Source organism: Ptychodera flava, chromosome 18 (genome assembly GCF_041260155.1).
Source record: "Ptychodera flava strain L36383 chromosome 18, AS_Pfla_20210202, whole genome shotgun sequence".
NCBI lineage: Eukaryota > Metazoa > Hemichordata > Enteropneusta > Ptychoderidae > Ptychodera > Ptychodera flava.
Window position 1 is genome coordinate 18809659 of NC_091945.1, and position 22272 is coordinate 18831930.

Sequence of the window (22272 nt, forward strand, 5' to 3'; positions counted from 1 at the left end):
ATCGCTGGTATATTAAAGCCCATGGGCTATGCACTTAAAAAGCTTCGAATTCTGTGACTGAATGATGCAATTTGTGACTGGTTTGACCACTTATTCTGAAATATTTTTCTTCATGAAACGAAGGAAAATACAAGTAATGTCACGAGCATTTTGGAAGATGTTTAAAGTAAATGTTTGGACGTAAAACATAGCATGCACAAGCAAATAATTCGGTGTAAATGTTTGCGAAACAAAGCAACTGTCCTTGATGATTCTGCGTTTGAACTTTTACACTACTTGGGATATGAAAGTCAGTGTTTTCAATGCCATTTTCGTCAGCTTACGGTTCAAAGACATTGCATGTTCATTTATGGATCGAAACCAATGTAAAATTAACTCAAATTCGGTGTTGAAGAAGCCTTGGGAACGCTCTCTGGAAGGAACTGCAACAGTTTTCAAATATTTAATTTATAGAACTGATAAACTAATCCACAGATAATTTTAACATGCTGTTGCTGATCATCTGACAAGGAATAAATAATTTCTGACGAGGTCTCAGGTTAAGGGGGAGGCGAATATGACTCCGATCCTGACGAAAGGAACGAAATCTAATCTTGCAGATTATACATACAGATACACCTGACATCAATTTGAAGAAAGGAACCGGAAGCTAGCAGATGAAATAAAATTACTTGGAAAACCAGTCTGACGTGCAATACCCAACATGAGGTTCGTCAATGGAGGTCATGATTGACAAATCTAATCGACGACCTGGACAGATTTGTGCACAGGTGCGTGCAGAGTTGGGATCAAAGTGTGAGGCCGAAGCCCGAGTGTCGGTACTAGTGTAACGAAGGGTACAAGGACCCAGGTTCGGCCTTCGACCTCACACTTCGCATCGCGGGGCAAGTTTTGATCGACTGTCCAATCAATGCTGCACGCATTTTGGGATTCATGCACTACATCGATGTCGCGGTGCTTGTGGACACAATATATACTTCGCATGCCATTGGGCTTTTGACAGGGATGCACACAGCAGACTGATTAACACCATGCAGTGTTGTGACATAAGTGGGCACCATTCTGACTTGGGTCAAAGCACAGCTGCCTGTTTCCATGAAAAAACTGACTGTAAAAATATTCAGGCGTGGGTTATGTCAGCAGGATGCAAGTAAAGGTCTAATTCTCGGTGAACTATTGTTCGTGTTTGAAAAGCGACACCTGTTTATGGGTGTATAGTTCAGAGTTTAGTCACCCTACACTGAGGCATAAATACAAGATGTAACACATCCAGGGTGCAAATGTCATTACAAGTATCTCAGGAATAAGCTAGTTTGACCTGTGCGTCACCCCTCAGAGTATAGCAATAACAAGTTTGACCTCGTTTGATACGAGATACTACTTACATTGTATGACATTGTTTGACATGTCGAAAGATACTTAATGAATGGGTGACCATGCATACATTCGACCCCAGTTTTAAAAACGATAAATGAAAATATTGCGAAAAAATCGGAAAATGAATAAATAATGGTCATGACCGGTATCTTTCAACATGTCAAACAAAATTAATGAAAAATGGCCGACTTTGTCCCTTTAAAGGTACAAACGGACAATTAAATAGCAAGCCATGCCCGCAAAACCGGAGAATTAAATAGCAAGCCATGCCCGCAAAACTGTATGTATAGTACTATTTATAACACCCCATATGCTCATTCCGTGTCGCGATTCGCCAGAATACGTCACGTGACGAGAAAATAGATACGTCTAGTCCCCACCGGATCGACAAAAGTGACGTCAGAGGGTATTTTTTGAAAAGCTATTTCGCTAGGGAAATAGTTTTGACCAAATTTGGAAAAGTACCCGGTCACGTGACCGTAGTGTCGTCTGCAGTTTTGCAACAATGGCGGGTGACTCCAGTGCAGGCGGTAGAAGTTGCAACTGAAAAATGACCTGAGGGCAGCGCTGCCCTCAGGGCAGCTCCAACATCTGCACAACATTCAATGACGTCACAACTTGCTTGAAAAATAGTCCCCGTACGCGTGAGCGCGGCAAGTCATGGAAGTGCCGTTGCACGCTGCAGAGAGCATACCTGTAGTCGTACCTTACCCCGCACTGTGTCAGAACGATCTTTAGCTTGCTGGTGTTTTATTTCAAAAGGATGACGCGTAAAGGTAAGTCAAATTTCCCAAGACAAGTTAAAAATACATAATATAGCAACACGTTTGCCATGATCACACGGTCAACTTGCAAATTAACGTAGTATAAATGCAAGGTGGTGTTACTCAGTCTGATCGTGGATAGCTGCAATCATTGTTGCGGCGGTCGCTAGCGGTCGCTACATTAGCTGAGTGCCCTGATGCAAATGGCATCATACAAGCGCCTCCATGTGAGTGCAAACAAACAATTAAAACTTTTCCAACATTGCATGATGTATATTCGCCTACGTCCATAGTAAATATCTACCACTCTGCCCAGAGAGCAGCGATATATCTGCTCTGCCCTCAGGGCAGATATACATTTTCCATCCTCATAGCATTGTGTAGTGTCTAGTATCTACCAATCTGCCCCAAGGGCAGTAATATATCAGAGCTGCCCTCAGGGCAGACATATTTCCTATCCTTACAGCATTGCATAGTCTACCAATCTGCCCTAGGGGCACCAATATTTCAGAGCTGCCCTGAGGGCAAACATATATATTTCCTATCATTACAGCATTGCATAGTGTATATCTACCAATGTGCCCTGAGGGCAGCAATGTATCAGGGCTGCCCTTGGGGCAGACATATAGATTCTCTATGCTGTCTACCTATCTGCCCTGAGGGCAGCAATGTATCAGAGCTGCCCTTGGGGCAGACATATACATTCTCTATGCTGTCTACAATTTGCCCTGAGGGCAGCAATGTATCAGAGCTGCCCTTGGGGCAGACATATACATTCTCTATGCTGTCTACAATTTGCCCTGAGGGCAGCAATATATCAGAGCTGCCCTTTGGGCAGACTTATACATTCTCTATGCAATCTACCAATCTGCCCTGAGGGCAGCAATATATCAGACCTGCCCTGCCCTTTGGGCAGACTTATACATTCTCAATGCTATATCTACCAATCTACCCTAAGGGCAACAATTTATCAGAGCTGCCCTCAGGGCAGACATGTGTACATTCCCTATGCTATCTGCCGATCTGCCCTGAGGGCAACAATTTAGCAGACCTGCCTTCAGGGCAGACATACCTTTCTTATCCTATCTGCCAATCTGCCCTGCAGGCAGCAATATATCAGAGCTGCCCTCAGGGCAAACATACATTTCCTAACCTTACAGCAGTGGATAAGTGTATATCTACCAATCTGCCCTGAGGGCAGCAATATTTCAGAGCTGCCCTCAAGGCAGACATATACTTTCTCCATGCTATCTACCAATTTGCCCTGAGGGCAGCATTATATCAGAGCTGCCCTTGGGGTACACATGTATACATTCCCTATGCTATCTACCAATCTGCCCTGAGGGCAGCAATTTATCACAGCTGCCCTCAGGGCAATCATACATTTCTTATCCTATCTACCAATCTGCTCTAAGGGCAGCAATATATCAGAGCTGCCCTTAAGGCAGACATATACATTCTCTATGCTATCTACCAATTTGCCCTGAGGGCAGCATTATATCAGAGCTGCCCTTGGGGCATACATATATTTCTATTCTTACAGCATTGCACAGTGTATTTACCAATCTGCCATGAGAGCAGCAATATATCAGAGCTGCCCTTAGGGGAAACATACATTTCTCATCCTATCTACCAATCTGCCCTGAGGGCAGCAATATACCGTACATTTATGTTGTACTTCAAAGCATAAAATTCTCCCAAAGATGTTTGAGAAAATGACCTGAAGAAAGTTCAGGTTGTGTTTTTTTATGACAGCAAGTCCAATTTTGCCAGTTTGATCAAAGTGAACATATCGTTTTCATGAACTTTCTATAATGTATATGCTTGACGAAATGAATTGATATTTAAGTTGTTGCTTTGTTTTACAGATTTTTAGGTTCCATGAAGTATCAGTTTTTGAAGGGAATTGCAAATAGGAGAATTGATGATCCCTTGAAATTGATTTCTGCTAAAGTTAAAATCTACTATAGGTAAGCTCAAATATTATGTACATGGATACTATTACCACAGACCATAGACAGTATAGTCTTCCCCCTCTACTGTCTATGCATGCACAGAGCTTAACAAATTGACAAAGTTCTTGTGAAGTTACAGCTATTTGTTTCTCTGTTGTCTTCTTGATTTGTAAATTTTATTTAGAGGAATGAAATCAATATTTCTTAGGAGTGTAACACTTTCTCATCAATATTCTTCATTTTTTCACCCAGTTCCGACTTTTTATCTATAGATCAAAACCCATTTTACATACAGCCATGTATCTTGTTATCTTGTTTAGCCAAACTTTTTAAGTTTAATACCCGGCTTAAGTCAAATGGAAATATAAGCCATGTTAGGTTCTTAATGATAGCATTGTCCACCACAGGTAACAGCCTGGTGGCACAAGTGGCCATGAACATTGGTCGTCACTTAGGTTAAGGGAAAGGTTACCCAGTGATCTGGTGTTCATCAATAAAATAATCTAAGAAAAAGTGGTGATCAGTCTTTTTATTCCCTTGCAATTATTGATAGCGCAGTGGGCCCTTTTAGAATTCTTTGGTTATAGGTAGAAGTGACGTAAGGGCCTAGTAATTACAATAGTCAGCTGCTGGGGAAGCCCTATAAGCCTCAGTGCAGTGGGTATTACAAACTGAAGGCACTAGTGTGTTACATCACTTCCACTTGTAACCAGGGTCTATTAAAAAGACACCATCGCATTATCACTACATTGTGAAAGTGAATAACGAAGACAGATTTCGCTCCAGTTTTTCATAGATTTTGTCTTGATGAACACAGAATTGCTGGGCGTCCTTCCCCTTTGACATCTATGAATTCCATGGGTTTTACATGTGCTCATAAATATGTGTAAGGTTTCCGTACTGTGTGACATCATGACATCACACGTACCACTTGTGAAATGTGTCTCAACTGGTTTTCTACAGCAAAGTTTTCTAAGCAAATTGAGTATAATTTGAAGCCACAGTAATCAGGCATTGCAGGGATACGTTTCCACAATTCTGGTCTGTGTGTATTCAGGGTTTGTGGTATTACAGCATATATGACATGTTCAACAAAAGTTTGATGCTAAAAACGCTTATTTTTTTTCAGATCTGACGCAAAATATTTTGCTCTCAACAGTATCTGTTTTCTGTCACAGTCTCTCTATCACTCGTCAGGAAACAGGTATTGTTAAAGGTGTGATATGATTTGCTGTCACAATTATGCTCTCCTTTTCTTGCAATCTGGTGTTTCTTCGCATCAAAAATTGATGTAGTTAAGTTCACAGTATACTGTAGTTCCATTTTGAATCAAAATAATTCAGTAATGTAGATTTCAAAATGTCTGCAGGAAAATGTGTAATTTGTCTCTGTGAGATGCAAATAGGTTCTTAATAATATGCATGACTATTTGTCTCAACTTTCTGACACAAAAAAGAAGGTGTTCATCACTTGTTTTTCCATATTCTTTGTCACAAAGAAACCAGGCACGTTTCCAGACTGGTGGTAGAGAGACTGTGTTTCAATGCTGAATAATCTATGATTCATTGAACTGCATTGTCCTCATATCTGTCCCAGCTCTTATTTGTCACTGCACATTCACTGAAATTATATGCTTTAATCATGTCACAAACTTGTATTCCTTGAAAAGTTTGCATATGTGCATATAATTCTTAAAAACACTGTACTGCCCCCGCTCCATATTGTTTTCTCTCTGGCTAGATTATTGTGCACTTGAACTTTGCTTGTATCGCAGTATCCATCCTGTCCTTTAGACACTAGAGGGTACAGGACATACTTAGCAACAAAGCAAAGGCTTGTTTGAATACAAGAAATTATGCTGTTAGTTGATCATAGAATCAGATTGTTAATTCTTCATATAATACTTTAAAAAAAGATTCACGTGATGTGTAACTAATGTGTTTGTAGATGATAGTTTTACAAACAAGGCTAGTTATTAATTCCAGGCATTTTCTATTTTTTGACATGAAACCAAATTGCTGAAATTTGCTGACATCATATTAGGTACCAGTGTAGTGTACACAAATCTTGTAAATGTACGATAACAATGCATTCACCAAGAGAGTGGGGCCAAATATTCATCAATGTCTTTGCTTTATTTTTTAGTTACCTTGAGGGATTGCAGCAGGCTGGCAGACTATCTAAAGTTAATAAGAGCGGCGAGGATGGTGCACAAAGAATGCTTGAATTGGGGTTTGACAAGCGTGTGAAGATGACCACTGCAGATGGTATTTGGGATGTGCCATCTGATGAAAAGTGTTTGTGTATACTAGCATTGGCCTGCATAAACACGTACAGTGAGCCCATGTATGCTGCATGTACAGCTGATGAAGTGTGTCAACAATCACCAACATGTAGTGATGAGAAGCCGCTTCAGCTGACTTAAACAGATATGATCAGGGATTTGTTTGATTGGAGTTTGAGTGAGGATTTTGTGGATAGTCCTACATTGAACAGTTTGTTGGAAAAAGCTCACAATGAAGCTTTTTCAACATTTAAAGTGAAAAGTTAGGTTAAGCTCATAAAACTGCTACATCCATATAGGAAAAATATTAACAAGAAAAAAAGAAAGAGAAACTCAGCTGATCATAGCTATAACTTTTCTTGTGGAAATTCTAAAAGACCAGTCAGATGCACATCTCAGGATGGAGACAGAGAATATGAAGTAAAGACAAATAAAAGACAAATTGATCTGTATTGAGATGCGAGAGGATGAAAAACAAACTTTTTATTAGCTCTGCTGTCAGCGATGCAGAGCTTGTCAAATAGGCTGATTGTCTGTCGTCTGTCAACAATTGCCTTCTCCTCTGTAACCGCAAGTCCGATTGCTTTGAAGTTCAATTTGCAGTCCACTTGGGGTGACCTCACTTAAGTTTATTCAAATTGTGGTGAAATTTGCATATGTGTAATTTTTGTCATTTTGAGTCAAAAAATCTTTAAAAATCTTCAAAAGTACAGGTCACATTAGCTTTGATACTTGGTACATAGGTCCCAAGGGATGTTCTACTTCAGGTTTGTTCAAATTGTGCAGAAATATGCAAATTTTTATTTTCAAGGCAATTTTTGTCATTTTTGGTCAAAAAATTTGTTTCACAAAAACCACTTATCTGACAGCTGTGATATTTAGTACACAGGTTCCTACAGATGAACTGAATGTGATATATTGAAATTATGATGAAATCTGCAATTATGTATTTTTTGTGCAATTTTTGTCATTTTTGGTCAAAAAATGTGTTTCTCAAAAATTGCTCATCTAATAGCTTTAGAATTTGGTATAAGGGTTCCTACAGATGAACAAAATGTGATATATTAAAATTATGATGAAATCTAATTTTGTACTTTGTGGGGCAATTTTTGCCATTTTGATCAAAAAAATGCGTTTCTCATAAACTGCCCATTAATAGCTATGATAATTGCTATACAGGTTCAAAGGGGATATTTTAATGTGATATATTGAAATTATGATAAAATCTGCGATTTTGTTTTGTTTTTGGCAATTTGTGCCATATTCGGTAAAAACAATTTGATGCTCAAAGAACTGCTCGTCTGATAGCTTTGGTTGACATGTTCTTATGGATGATCTTAATGTGATATGTTCAAATTATGATGAAATCTTCAATTGTGTATTTTTGCAGCTATTATTGCCAATCATGTCTGGCCACTGAAATGAACTATCAAAGATTCCAGCCTTCTTTATCAACACTTGTGTCAAATATAGTTATTCTCTCAAGGTATATCGGCTGCTAGATTGCTTGTTTTTCTTCCCCTTATTGCCAATTGTTTGGCTTAGAAATGTGCAAAATTAGCAATGTTGGTATTAAAGTGACAGTAGCTGTAACCTTTGATGAGTTCATAATCGAGAATACTACTGGCTAGGGATAAATAGTTGGAGTTTCATTTTTGTGGAACAGGTGTCGCCACATGTACGTTTAATCAGTCCCAGCATGCTGTTTGCTTTTGTAACAGATATATTGATATGCTAGTCCCAAGACATATTGGAAGAAACTTCAACTCCAAGATCACAGATGCTGTCAACTTTTTCTAGGGAAACACCACACGTTGAATAAATATAGGTAATGGGGTATCTTAGGGTATAAAACTCTAAGAATTTTTAAATTCCATTTAGTTTTTGTACAGTGAATAATAATGCTAAAAATAAAAGTCATTTATTCTACAAGACAGGGTAGTCACTTTCACCCCTTTTTGTATAAAAAACTATGAGTTATTTAAAAATTCTGAGACACGGCTGCCATTTTCTTCCAAATTTTTTATGTATTTGAATTAAAACCCAACCATCCCTGTACAGATTTTGTTCACTCTTAGAACAAAAACAATGTTTTATGGTGTTCTCTTGTACTTCAATTTATTTTATTATGATCCAACATGACAATTGGTACGTGACACACTATTTTTGTCCCAAGTACACAAACATGACCGCCACATGACCCTTTTGATGTGATTTTCTCACATTTAACTAATTCACCCCTCTTACCTGTAATGAGGCTGCCAGACAGTAATTTAGACACTGTAATTGAAACACGTTAATCCACCTGGACTGTGTCATCAGCAATGTTTTGTCTTCACTAAATTGACGATTTGTTATGTTTTACAGTATAAAAATAGCCATCTAGTGTTTAATTTGAACTGTATACACTAAATCTGGATATTTTTTAATCATGAAAAAATTCTTAGTAGCAGCTTGGGCTTTAGAGGCCTGTTTTGTCAATAAACAGAATATTGTATTTTTTTAATTTTGGTGAAGTGTGCTTTACTTGAGTGTTTTGGGATGTTTTCAATTTATGACTCTTGAAATTAACAGTGGTCATGGGTCAAATGACTGCCGCTTTTCTGATATTGATCACAGTTTTGATTTTCTGTTGTCAATGTGAGACCACCTAGATTTTCAGTCATTTTGTATTTTGGTTGAATATCATCTTTGAATCAAACACCTGTTCAACAAATTGCTTCATAAGTTAAAGCTTCTTGGTTTTGAAAATATTACAGAAACGCCTATAGAAAGTGTGATAACTAGGAGCATCCAACCGTCTAGAAATTTAAAATATATATTTGCCTGTAACAAATTCTTTTTATACATATAATAAAGCTAAAAGCAATGAGTGTTTAAAAGATGTCACAGCTATATCAGGTAAATTTGTTCTCATAAATTATTATTACACAGGGTACTGCAAAATGTTCAAGTTGACATGAAGAGTTGTCTTTAGTATACAAATTTTGTTAGTTTTTTTGTCCACAGGTATTTTGCTAACGACCACCAAAATTTCAATATGGTGGTCAACATGGACCACTAGACAAAAAAGTTAATTTTGAAAGTTGGCTTACGTGTGCACAATAAAATATTTTACCCATAATTCTTCCTGATTTGTACCATCAAAGGTTGCCATTTTAAAAACTTTTATCAATTTTTATCAAGGAAAAGTACATTTAGGAATTACATTGAGTGTCAAAATCAAAGTCATAGAAATCACAGTATGAATGTAAGCTTACTGCGGGTGTCACACTTTGGATCAGAGGAAACGAGCAGATAACCAACTGAGGTGGCCAATTTCTGTTTACAGTTAAAACGTAAATTTCCTTTGTATTTTCAATAGAAAAAAAAATATCTTTTTGTTTGACTTAACAGGTGCTTCAATTATCAGTTTTACTTCCAACTCTTCCGTATTGCTTGAAAAATTTAAAAGGTTAGGATCGCCTCTCTCAATAATGCCTGCTTTTTAAAATGATCTGTAATGGTAATTGAAAAGAAGTCTCTGCCAGTTTCCAAAATTTGTATCGGTAGTTTAGCTTGACTTGGGAATCTCTGATGGTGCAAATAAGAATGAATCATAGGATATTTGTAGTACTGTGGTGTGTTAAGGTAAGCTAATGGTTTAGCAGTGTGAATGTCTTTGTATACACAATATCTGAAGGAAGGTTGAACGGATTTCAACTAAATTACAAGAACTGATAAGTTTTCAATAGGTGTGGCTTGCATGTTAATAAAGCTATCAAAGTTTCAAACTCACATTTTTAGCTCCGCTGTCAGCGATGCGGAGCTTATCAAATAGGTTGATTTTCCGGCGGCGTCGGCGGCGTCGTCCGTCAACAATTGCCTTCTCCTCTGAAACCGCAAGTCCAATTGCTTTGAAATTCTACATGCAGTTCACTTGGGATGACCTCACTTAAGTTTGTTCAAATTTTGGTGAAATTTGCATATTTGTATTTTTGGGGCATTTTTTGGTGTTTTTGGTAAAAAAATCTTCTTCTCTGAAATCGCTTGTTCGATTGCTTTGAAATTTGATATGCAGTTTACTTAGGGTGACTTCAGTCAGATTTGTTCAAATCGTGGTGAAATTGGCATATTTGTATTTGTAAGGCAATTTTTGTCATTTTTGGTAAAAAAATCTTTAAAAATCTTCTTCAAAATTACCAGTCAGATAGCTTTGATATTTGGTACATATGTCCCTAGGGATGATCTATTTCAGATTTCTTCAAATTGTGCAGAAATATGCAAATTTGCATTTTTAAGGCAATTTTTGCCATTTTTGGTCAAAAAATGTATTTCTCAAAAAGTACTGGTCTGATAGTTTTGGAATTCGGTATACAGGTTTCTATAGGTGAACTAAGTAATATATATTGAATTTCTTACGAAATTTGTAATTTTGTATTTTTGGGGCAATTTTTTCCATTTTTGGTCAAAAAATGTGTATTTCCAAAAGTACTCATCTGATAGCTTTGCAATTTTGTATACACGTTCCTACAGATCACCTTAATGATATTTATTGAAATTATGATGAAATCTGCAATTTTGTATTTTTGGGCAATTTTTTCCATTTTTGGTCAAAAAATGTGTTTCTCAAAAAGTACTGGTCTGAAAGCTTTGAAATTTGGTATACAGGTTTCTACAGATGAGCTAAGTAATATATATTGAATTTCTGATGAAATCTGTAATTTTGTATTTTTGGGGCAATTTTAGCCATTTTTGGTCAAAATATGTTTCTCAAAAAGTACTCGTCTGATAGCTTTGAAATTTGGTATACAGAATTCTATAGATGAACTAAATTTGATCTTTTGAAATTATGATGAAATCTGCAATTTTTATTTTTGGGGGCAATTGTTGCCAAAAACTACTCATCAGATAGCTTTGGTTGACATGTTCTGAGGGATGATCCGCTGTGATATATTCAAAGTATGATGAAATCTTCAATTGTGTATTTTTGCAGTTATTTTTGCCACTTTTTTTCTGGCCACTGCATTTAGCTATCAAAGATTTCCACCTCCTTCATCAACATGTGTCAAAAATAGTTGTTCTCTATAAAACACAGCGGAGCTATATCAGCCGCTAGGTCGCTTGTTAATTGTAGCAATTATGTAGTTGGCTGTTCTAAACCAAACGAGTATATTCAGTTCTTATCTGTTCTAGTTTTCTATGTATTATGATTTTGAATTGAAAGTCCAATTTATGATTTATTTCTGAAGTTACATTTGGGTATATAATCATTTCAAGAAATGATAATAAACCCAAATGTAACTTCTGAAATAAATCATAAATAGAACACTCATATGTGGACATTACTTGGCATGACCACATTATTAAAACAAATACACTGATATTTCAAGTCAATTCATTAACTGTTTTATTAGCATAACAGTACTAAAACATCTGTTTGAGAAGTCTACAAAGCCAGGCAAAATGTTATGATGATCTTGGTCTGATGATGCCATTCAGCCAGTTTTCTCTTTCTTGGAAGTCTGAAAAATAAAAGTGTGGTAACAATTAGTCAGTTTTAACTGTAGTTTTTATGTTTTCAAAAAATGTATTGCTGTGACTATACCAAGCACTGATACACACTTAAAAATGAGAAAAACTTGCTTATTTTCTGATTCACAAGGATATACAAGTGACATACAAATGCTCAAAATACATGATGTACTTTGTATTGGCATGGAACACATTGATCAGGGTGTCATTTGCCATAGAGGTGTAGCGTAATACAGCCTTTGATACCATTTGGCTGAAGTACATCCTCCTTTCCATAAAAAGGAGGGATGCATGGCTCAATTTAATTAACCCTCAACCACTTGTACTGATACTATCTGCTTTTAGCTCTAGGCAAGAACAATTGTTTGATTTTAGATAGCAAACGGTGTTGTGCATCTTTTGATTTACAGAGGTGGATACAAAGCATACAAGGCCAACTACAGACCAATAAGTAAATGAGTGTAGAGATGAGTGGCATTTACTGTGGAATACCATATTTTCACTGGAGTCACGTGACATGGCGGCCATTTTGAATTTTGTAAAATTGTAAACATTGCATATCTCGGAAACCACTGCGCCAATCACATTCCAATTCGATGTATAGGAAGCAGTATACCATGCTCAGTACAGGAATTTACACACAGCAAAACAAACTATTGTACTTATTGTTATAAATACATCATATGTGAACTAACACTTACCAGGACATCGAGACACACCCTCCTTTCACAATCTGCAACTTTGGACAATAATTTTGAGACTGTGACAATCATTGGAGTGGTCTTTCCATGTGTGACCAAATCTGCCTCATGGTATGCTCCCTTTAGCCTTGAAGATAGCTCAGCAAGGGTCTCCCTGTTAAAAATCAAATTTTCGTATTACAAATGGATGATCACAAGGATGGATAGGGTCTCGACTCCTGGCAATTCTGAAGCTACAAGGCAAATGTATGGTTCTCCCCTCCAAACTTTTACCCACTCATATTGTATATTCAAAAGATTTGAAGTATAGAAGTACAGAAACTATCTTTGGAGCTGCTGCTTACAGTGGCACAAATACTGTTTGATATACCGGTATGCTTATTATCAAATTGTCATTGAACTCTGAGCTACATGTAAATTTTTCTAAACTTGATTAATTCATTAGTTTCCTTTGAAACTTCCTATTGCAATAATAAACTTCCTCAAAGGTCATTGACAATACCAACCACAAAATTATAAACATGGAGATACCAAGTATCTACCATTTTATGGTGACATGATGAAAATTTAAAGTTAATTAGATGAAAGTTTATGCTAAGTAATGATTTGTAAAAAGAGCTATAAATTGTAAAATTTGGCTGTATTTATAGTTATTTTGCAAGCACCAGACCACCACCAAAGGTCAAGTATTTAAGTCCATGATCACGTTTGAGTTCCCGCGTAAACACCTCGTGGTTTTGCTGTCCATAATAATTTAATATCAGTAACAGAAGATATGCACACTTCATCACAGCTAATCTGAATTATATATAGGAATGTGTAAAATTTATATTAAAGCAACTGAACAACTGTTTTTTTCAAAAAGCTTTCCCTGCAAGAAATTTTGATATAAGATATGTGTATGTGTCACAGCACAGCTAAGGGAGTGGAATATTCATCAGGCTGGGAAAAAACTTACCTTTCAGGGTCATTTTGCTGTATATAGTTGATCTGGAAAAGATTTACAAACATATCATTCTTAAAAAATGTACGCAATATGATAAATGTAATGACAAACAACAACTCACATTATACACAACTTTATTCTTGTTTTAAGATATTGCTTCCCTCATGGCAGATTGGTAGAAATACACTATGGAATGCTGTAAGGATAGGAAATGTATGTCGAGATCTGCCCTGAGAACTGCCCTCAGGGTAGATGGTACATATACACTATGCAACGCTGTAAGGATAGGAAATATATGGCTGCCCTCTGGGCAGATTGGTAAATAGCTTAGGAATGTATGTCTGCCCTGAGGGCAGCTCTGATATATTGCTGCCCTCAGGGCAGATTAGTGCAATATATATACACATGTCCAAAGCTGAAAGATACGAAATGTATGTCTGCCCTGAGGGCAGCTCTGATATATTGCTGCCCTCAGGGCAGATTGGTAGATAGGATAAGAAATGTATGTCTACCCTTAGGGCAGCTCTAATATACACTGTGCAATGCTGTAAGGTCAGGAAATGTATATCTGCCCTTAGGGCAGCTCATACATATTACTGCCCAAAGGGCAGTTTGGTAGATACACACTATGCAATGCTATAAGGATGGAAAATGTATGTCTGCCCTGAGGACAGCTCTGATATATTGCTGCCCTCAGGGCAGATTAGTGCAATATATATACACATGTCCAAAGCTGAAAGATACGAAATGTATGTCTGCCCTGAGGGCAGCTCTGATATATTGCTGCCCTCAGGGCAGATTGGTAGATAGGATAAGAAATGTATGTCTACCCATAGGGCAGCTCTAATATACACTGTGCAATGCTGTAAGGTCAGGAAATGTATATCTGCCCTGAGGGCAGCTCATACATATTACTGCCCAAAGGGCAGTTTGGTAGATACACACTATGCAATGCTATAAGGATGGAAAATGTATGTCTGCCCTGAGGATAGCTCTGAAACGTTGCCCTCAGGGCAGATTGGTAGAGATACACTAAACAATGCTGTCAGGATAGAAAATACATGTCTGCCCTGAGGGCAGCTATGATATATTGCTGCCCTTGAGGCAGATTGATAGAGAGCATAGGGAATGTATATGTCTGCCCAAAGGGCAGCTCTGGTTATTGCTGCTCTCAGGGCAGATTGGTAGATATACACTTATCAAATGCTGTAAGGATACTGTGCAATGCTGCAAGGATAATAAATACATGTCTGCCCTGAGGGCAGCTCTGATATACTGCTGCCCTCGGAGCAGATTGGTAGATATACACTATGCAATGCTGTAAGGATAGGAAATGTATGTTTGCCCTGAGGGCAGCTCTGAAATATTGCTTCCCTCAGGGCAGATTGATAGATAGCATAGGAAATGTAGGTCTGCCCTACGGGCAGCTCTGAAATATTGCTGCCTGCAGGGCAGATTGCTACATATTACTATGCAATGCTGCAAGGATGAGAAATATATGTCTGCCCTGAGGGCAGCTATGATATATTGCTGCCCTTGGGGCAGATTCATGACATAAGGAATGTATGTCTGCCCTAAGGGCAGTTCTGAAATGTTGCTGCCCTCGGAGCAGATTGGTAGATATACACTATGCAATGCTGTAAGGATAGGAAATGTTTGTCTGCCCTGAGGGCAGCTCTGAAATATTGTTGCCCTCAGCCTCAGGGCACATTGGTAGATATACACATATCCAATGCTGTAAGGATACTGTGCGATGCTGTAAGGATAGGAAATATATGTCTGCCCTGAAGGCAGCTCTGATATATTGCTACCTTCAGGGCAGATTGGTAGATAGCATAGCAAATGTACATGTCTGCCCTGAGGGCAGCTCTGATGATATTGCTGCCCTCAGGGCAGATTGGTAGCTAGACACTTAATGCAATGCTATGAGGATAGAAAATGTATGTCTGCCCTGAGGGCAGCACAAATATATCACTGCTTTCGGGGCATATTGGTAGATATTCACTATGGAGGTCAAAGAATATGCAATTTCTGAAATGTGAAAAGTTTTAATTGTTTGTCTGCACTCACTGGGAGACGCTTGATTATGATGCTATTTCCATCAGGGCACTCTGCGACCAAGCTGCAATGATTAGGCAAATGTACTGTAGCGGCGGTCGCTCGCCAACATGACTTCTTACAAGACCCTACTGCGTACAAAGCGTACCAAGTCGTGTAAAAAGTCATCAAGCCTTGCTAGCGACCGCCGCTTCAAAGATTGCTGCTATCCGCGATCAGGTTTAATGCACCATACTGACCATAGACCATCGACCATAGATGTATTACGAAGTAATACCACCATGCAATATCAACTACGTTTTGCAAGTTGACCGTGTGATGATGGCAAACTTGTTGATATATTATGTATTTTAAACTTGTCTCGGGAAATTTGACTTACCTTCACACTTCAGTCATTTGAAATAACACCAGCACGCTATTTTCAAGATCGTTCTGTCACAGTGCAGGGTCGGGTACGGATACGGGTATGCTCTCTGCAGCGTGCTTGGGTTCTTGCCGCGCTTACGCGGATGGGTACAATTTTCAAATAATTTGTGACGTCATTGATTGTTGTGCACATGTTTACTCGGCTTTGAGCTGCCCTGCGGGCAGCGCTGCCCTCAGGTCATTTTTCAGTTGCAACTTCTACCGCTGCACTGGAAGGTACTGTGCGTCCGGGATAGGTAACGACACATTCTCTAAAACAGATTTTCCAACATTTTCCAACATTCCAACAGCGTAGGAACTTGAACAGCACATCGACGGAAAAGATTAAAGTGCAACTAAGGATGTCGCTAGGTATGCTTAGAATATTTTTTAAAAGAAAGTGGTACCACGTATCACTGAAACCGCTGTGGAGACATCGCCCAGTAAACTTGTCACAATAGATTGTTGCGGTGAAAAATATTAAAACACATTAAAAATTATATAACAATACAACATGAGCATGTGGTGTGTTATAAAACACCTATAGCCTGGTCTTTATTCGGGCTATAGCGCTCGTCTATTACCCCTCGTGGCCGTGTGTTACCAGAAACACATCGCTATACCCCTCGGCCTACGGCCTCGGGGAATAGCGATGAGTTTCTGGTAACACACGGCCCCTCGGGGTAATAGACGGGCGCTATAGCCCTCATGACCAGGCAATAGGTGTTTAATATGACGAGAGTATATGCAAAATGTAAAGTTACCCAGATATTGGAGACGCTGTGGACCAGTGCTTAGGGTAATGGACTAACTATCTGAGGATTGCTACACCGGGTAGAGTAAATGACTCACTGAGGGCGAGTTAAGGACTCTAGAACGGTATTGTGCTCATCCTGTAATTGTGTTAACGCCCATGGGATGATAGACTGATAAAAGAAAAGGTGAAACAATTCTGGAGATGTAGCCCAAAGAATATAATAGATATTCAAATGACCAAATGATTAACAAGCTCTGCTCATGAGACAAGTGTCAAGGCGCCTTCATGTCACAGCAGACCAGATATGAACTGAACATTCTCAGTGATGGTCATACACGACTTGCTTTCAACTGAATGTACATGTACCCCTCTTCCAGTTTTCGCCAAAGAAATTATGAATAAGCAGCAGGTTCTCTGAAAACAAAACAATCTTTCAACGCAGGGTCTTTTGACCTTCATTTATAGTACTGTTACCTGAGTCACATAGACTCTATAGGAAAGGGCTACAACTTCAATGTAAAGTTGAATATTTTTTTGAACTTCATATATTAAATCTGTATACATTCCTATAACTTATTTGAAGTTTGCCGAAGACCTATTTTGTAAATCACTGGTAAAAACATAATGAAAATTTTTCAAAAAGTAAAAAATAGTTTCTGTATAACTTTTGGCATTTTTTCAGTGGCATTATTTTGTGCATCTACTGCAGAGCGGAGAAGGCGTACTTTATGCATTGAGTTCCTCTGCTACTTTTACCTCGAGCCAGCTGGGAGTTTTGTCTACGTCAACATAACTATTCCTTTAGTTCAATGCCATGTTTAGTTTCACAAAAATGCACGAGAAATCTCTCACATTCAAGGTTCCCTCTAAAACTTAGTATACATACATACATACATACACATACATACATACATACATACATACATACATACATACATACATACATACATTTATATATACATGTTATATATATTATATATATATATATATATATATATAATATATAATATATATATGTGTGTGTGTGTGTGTGTGTGTGTGTGTGTGTGTGTGTGTGTGTGTGTGTGTCATATTGTCTCAGGTTGAAAAGAAAACATGAAGGTCAGAGTGGTCAAAGTGGATTCAAGCCAACTGGCTTTATTTCATCACCATCTCGATTAGAGTCTAGTAAAGGGTGTGCAACATATTTTCTAGGGTTAAATCCCTCTCATACCCAATCAATGAGGCCGTGTCAATTATTCTGAAGATAGCGTTATGGATATCTTCGAACCATTTATTCATGAAGGTTTAGTATAACTTTCTAGTGATTTGTCTTCCGCTACCCTGTCAAATTTTTTCCCAGTCTCTTTTGTTGGCAGATACCCTGCCAATTCCCTGCAAGTTTCTGTAAGGATTCCAATGCATATATGCACGACCTACAGTGTTTTTTTGCTTTATTTGCATGAGGGCGTCATTTTTTTGTTTGGGCAAACGTTTATTATTTATTTTGCTCAAAATTGCACATGCAGTCCCAGTGGAGAGTTTATTATACTTGTATAAACACCCCACAATCAGTACATTCCCACGAACTTGTTTTAGTTTGGAAGTAAAATCACAAAAATAATGCTAAACAATAAAGCTATTGGGCCTTTAATGCTGCCTGCTGAGCGAGAGACTGTCCTGGACCGCTAACTGAATGGGAAAAATTACCCACCTGTCCGTTTGCAGCCAGCTAATACGGACAGACTGCCCACCCGCAAAGTGCGTAAACAACTTTGTCAGTTGCCCCAGACGTTCGTTATTTCACTGAATTAAGTTCACATGCGGAATCTCACGGGCCCTGACCAACTTGTAGGAGGATAGAAGTATACACATATAGCCATGCGTACGATAGACACTTTCAGATTTTTATTTTTTCTCAGTTATAGAAGTTCCAAACCCTAACAAAGTATATATATTCTGAAAGCCCTGATATTTGGAAATCCGACCCAGCTCAGTACACAGTCATTATTTGCATAATAGTCACGTGACAAGCGGTTTGCTGAACCTTCCAAAATTCGGTTTTTCCTCCCTATAGCGAACACGCTGCAAGATTTCTGGTTGAAATTATGCATTGACAAGCGTTAGCAATACCCTTCAAATCCACGTCTGCGATTTTTTCTTAGAGTCTCCATGATTCAAGGTATATGGCGCTACAATTACAATTCCTCGAAAAGCACCTTAGTCAAACACCTTCAATAGTGCATAAAAAACCCCCCAAAGGAACACAAAGGAAATCCCAGACACGGATTTGAAGGATATGATCAAACGGCCCGTGTGGTTGGAGGCCGCATAACGCCCGGAACAGCATCGTACGCAGGGCTAGTGTCGCATAATCGTGTAATATTGGATGTTTTGTACATGAAGTATAATATCGTCCAGAGTCCAAGCAAGATAGTCATGCAACGTAAGGCCTCGCCGGCTCATCTCGACATATACCTAGGTATTATGGCGTTGAATGCCTGCCAAAATTAAGCTATGCCATTTGTAATTACGACATGCCTTTCGCAATTACGACATGCCATGATGAGATGCAAAATGCGAATATTTGACATGCAGACTTGACATTCGTAATTACGACATGCCATGATGAGATGCAAAATGCGAATATTTGGACATGCAGACTTGACATTCGTAATTACGACATGCCATGATGAGGTACAAAATGCGAATATTTGGACATGCGGACTTGACATTCATAATTACGACATGCCATGATGAGGTACAAAATGCGAATATTTGGACATGCAGACTTGACATTCATAATTACGAAATGCCATGATGAGGTACAAAATGCGAATATTTGGACATGCAGACTTGACATTCTTACATGAAGAATGCGAGAATTTGCTATGGGGACATTCAATGCGAAGTTGCATTTGATCATGCGCAATGAAGACCCGCGATGCAACATGCGGACATGCCATTATGCGATGCAAAATGCAGACATGCCATTATGCGATGCGAAATGCAGACATGCCATTATGCGATGCAAAATGCAGACATGCCATTATGCGATGCAAAATGCAGACATGCCATTATGCGATGCGAAATGCGGACATGCCATTATGCGATGCAAAATGCAGACATGCCATTATGCGATGCGAAATGCGGACATGCCATTATGCGATGCAGAATGCCGACATGAGGAGTAGAAGCTTTGAATTAGGCTACCTTTTTCTCAGCAAGCTAGGGGGTCACCTTACATCCACAATGCATCTGTCTTTCAACTATCAACTTTTTGAACTTGTTGGTAAGCAATTGCACATGGATTAAACTGATATGACACCAATGTCTTGCAATTACATGTAACACATGCATTTGCACTCTATTTTTTCATGTTTAGTTACATTGTTGCAAACTTAAATGCTGAACTTTTGTTTCATGTCACTGCTGAAGAATGCTGCTAAATTGTGCGGAAAGATTCTGTGTTATATCCCCACGGATACTGTCCAGGGGGACTTATAGTTTTGGTCGTGTGCGTGCGTGCATCCGTTCATGGAGATGTCTCAGAGACGTCTGGAGTGATTTCATTCAAACTTGGTACACGGGTTACTCCTTATGTCAGGCATATGCACATCAAATTGTTTTGCGATCTGACAAAATATGGCCGTGTGACGGTCATTTTATTGAGAAAGCGGGGACTATGTCATTGACAATGACTTTTTGAAAAAGAGCTCTATTTCTAAAGCGACTGCACTAAATTTGATGAAACTTTGTGAAGATGTTTGTCACACAGAGCTCTGATAGCACACAGTCAGTATTGCATCAATTAATTGCTAATTTGCATATTTGATGAACTTTTGTAATTAGGGTGATATGTATAGAAATACTGCAGCAAATTTGATGAAACTTGGTATAGATCTTTAGCACACAGTGTCATATAAGTTTGCAAAGACACTTTGTGGTGTCATTCAAATTAATTGCTATTTTGCATATTTAATGAACTTTCCTAATTAGGGGGCTTTGTCCAGAAATACTGCATCAAATTTGATGAAACATGATACAGATGTTGATCTTCCAGTACTGTAATACTGTGAGAAGTCATTAAGCAGTATCAAGTCAATTGATTGCTATGTTGCATATTTAATGAATTTTCATAATTAGTTGATATGTCTAGAAATGCTGTATCAAATTCGTGTGTTACAGATGTCGATCTGCCAGTAGGGTTATGTCATGCAAATATATGTAGAAGTATCATGCCAATTATTTGCATTCGAGGTGCATAAAAATTTTTAATTAATCACACAGGTGATTCCTAAGAAAGTGAATTTTCAGAATGGAGAAAATTGCCTAAAAATTTAAAACATTTGTAGTTTCATTGCAATTTGAGCAAATCTGGCTCAAATCATCCCTGAGGTTATAGACACTAAATGTCGAGGCTATTTGAGGTTTCGAAATCTCTCTTTATATTTACTATTTTGCAGTTTGTACAGCTCATTTGCATATCTCCAATGCTACACAAAAATAATCTGTCCCAATCCCCTTACATACCTTCACAGCAACTATCAGAGTAATGAACACAGCACTTTTCAACTTTCACGGTTGATGGACAGACAGACAAGCATACCAATATAACTACGACAGATACTGTACCTACAATATGTTACCTTGTCACATATTCACAGAGTAGTAGCTAAAATTCATAGATTTGTAGGCAAAAAGCTAAGGGTAAAGTCCTACTGGTGTTCAAATACAGTGTTCTTTGTTCATGAAACCTCCAAAAAACATGTGCATGTGTGAATGCAAATCCAAGAATGTAATTACTCGGGCCTTGTGATAAGTCTAGTAAATCATACACTTTATACTATCCCTATTCTGAGCATTTTGTGGTAAAGAGCAAACATATATTTGAACCATATCTGATACAAAGAAATTGCAAACATCTACCAATTCACACATGTTGCTAGGTTTTTAGTGATTGACAGTTTATGGCATTACATACTCTGTGCTTCGTATGCTTGCAGAACAAGACTGATGAGGTTTTCCCCTTGAATAAGTTAAGCCTGGTTTAAAATCACTACACATGTCAAACTTATTAAGTCCATATCACTGGGTATAAGTGTGGCCCATACTGCCACCAGAGTTGGGGGTGTATGGGTCCCACCACAAGTTTCTTGTTGTGTTGTTTATTTTGATAGTTTGGAGTATGATATGTATTGCCAATGAAGATTTATACCATCAACCAAAGGGTCTTGGTCTTATAAAACTGGTTTTCTGAAGATTTCTTGTTGAGGTGGTTCTCTTCACTCTGTGACACTGTATCATTAACCCTAGTTTCCTCTATACAGGCTATAACTGCATGCATAGTGTCATGTATTTGTCCTGTGATAATCTCATGCTGTTTCATCATGAGTGTGACTGCCTATTGCACTAAGGAAAGCAAGCAAGTTGTAAGTTGCTAATCTGTGGCTGCTGTCATCAGATTATCACCATTGCTAGTGCGTTTATTGTTGACAAAAGACCAAGATGCCAAAAAATCAGTAGATAAAA

At 38.2% G+C, this 22272-nt stretch overlaps 2 long non-coding RNA genes across 2 annotated transcripts; one reads left to right on the forward strand and one right to left on the reverse strand.

The window, feature by feature from the left end:
* Positions 1 to 3902: 3902 nt before the first annotated feature.
* LOC139117068 (uncharacterized) lies at positions 3903 to 8884 on the forward strand. The gene is made up of 2 exons (XR_011548449.1): positions 3903 to 4111; positions 6242 to 8884. It is a non-coding gene; the product is annotated as an uncharacterized lncRNA (long non-coding RNA).
* Positions 8885 to 11745: 2861 nt separating this feature from the next.
* On the reverse strand, positions 11746 to 16165 carry LOC139117069 (uncharacterized). The gene is made up of 4 exons (XR_011548450.1): positions 15979 to 16165; positions 13554 to 13585; positions 12596 to 12749; positions 11746 to 11884 (listed from the first exon to the last, which is right to left on the reverse strand). It is a non-coding gene; the product is annotated as an uncharacterized lncRNA (long non-coding RNA).
* Positions 16166 to 22272: the final 6107 nt, after the last annotated feature.